We start from the raw sequence: 1,978 nt of genomic DNA on the forward strand, positions 1-1,978 counted from the left end.
TTAAATGCATTCTATAGAGCTAATTTAATCAAATGAACGTCAAACACATTCAAAAAGAGTTAATTGAATCAAATGAAAGTCAAACACATTCAAACAAAGCTATTTGAATCAAATGAAAGTCAAATGCATCAGCAAAGCTAATTGAATCAAATGAAAGTCAAACAGATTCAAACAAACCTAATTGAATCAAATGACAGTCAAACACATTCAAACATAGCTTTTTAAATAAAATGAAGGTCAAATGCATTATACAAACCTAATTGACTCAAATGAAAGTCAAACACATTCAAGCAGAGCTAATTGAATCAAATGAAAATCAAACACATTCAAAAATAGCTTTTTTGAACCAAATGAAGGTCAAATGCATTCTACAAAGCTAATTGAATCAAATGAAAGTCAAACACATTCAAACAAAGCTAATCGAATCAAATGTAAGTCAAACACATTCGAACATAGCTTTTTGAATAGAATGAAAGTCAAATGCATTTAACAAAGCTAATTGAATCAAATGAAATTCAAAAATTTCTAAAAAAATCTATTTAAATCAAATGAAAGTCAAACACATTAAAAAACACTATTTGAATCAAATGAAAGCCAAATGCATTCAACAAAGCTAATTGAATCAAAAGAAAGTCAAACACATTCAAACAAAGCTAATTAAATCAAATGAAAGTCAAACACATTCAAACAAACCTAATTGAATTAAATGAAAGTCAAATGCATTCTACAAAGATAATTGAATTAAATGAAAGTCAAACACATTCAAACAAACCTAATTGAATCAAATGAAAGTCAAGCACATTCAAACATAGCTAATTGAATCAAATGAAAGTCAAACACATTCAAAAAGAGATTTTTGAATCAAATGAAGGTTAAATGCATTCTATAGAGCTAATTTAATCAAATGAACGTCAAACACATTCAAACAGAGTTAATTGAATCAAATGAAAGTCAAACACATTCAAACAAAGCTATTTGAATCAAATGAAAGTCAAATGCATCAGCAAAGCTAATTGAATCAAATGAAAGTCAAACACATTCAAACAAACCTAATTGAATCAAATGTAATTCAAACACATTCAAACAAAGCTAATTAAATGAAATGAAAGTCAAACACATTCAAACAAACCTAATTGAATCAAATGAAAGTCAAGCACATTCAAACATAGCTAATTGAATCAAATGAAAGTCAAACACAATCAAAAAGAGATTTTTGAATCAAATGAAGGTTAAATGCATTCTATAGAGCTAATTTAATCAAATGAACGTCAAACACATTCAAAAAGAGTTAATTGAATCAAATGAAAGTCAAACACATTCAAACAAAGCTATTTGAATCAAATGAAAGTCAAATGCATCAGCAAAGCTAATTGAATCAAATGAAAGTCAAACACATTCAAACAAAGCTAATTAAATCAAATGAAAGTCAAACACATTCAAACAAAGCTAATTTAATCAAATAAAAGTCAAATGCATTCAAAAAGAGCTTTTTAAATCAAATGAAGGTCAAATGCATTCTACAAAGCTAATTGAATCAAATGAAAGTCAAACACATTCAAACAAAGCTAATCGAATCAAATGTAAGTCAAACACATTCGAACATAGCTTTTTGAATAGAATGAAAGTCAAATGCATTTAACAAAGCTAATTGAATCAAATGAAATTCAAAAATTTCTAAAAAAATCTATTTAAATCAAATGAAAGTCAAACACATTAAAAAACACTATTTGAATCAAATGAAAGCCAAATGCATTCAACAAAGCTAATTGAATCAAAAGAAAGTCAAACACATTCAAACAAAGCTAATTAAATCAAATGAAAGTCAAACACATTCAAACAAACCTAATTGAATTAAATGAAAGTCAAATGCATTCTACAAAGATAATTGAATTAAATGAAAGTCAAACACATTCAAACAAACCTAATTGAATCAAATGAAAGTCAAGCACATTCAAACATAGCTAATTGAATCAAATGA

This window comes from Chenopodium quinoa, unplaced genomic scaffold (assembly GCF_001683475.1).
Source record: "Chenopodium quinoa cultivar QQ74 unplaced genomic scaffold, ASM168347v1, whole genome shotgun sequence".
In the NCBI taxonomy this organism is placed as follows: domain Eukaryota; kingdom Viridiplantae; phylum Streptophyta; class Magnoliopsida; order Caryophyllales; family Amaranthaceae; genus Chenopodium; species Chenopodium quinoa.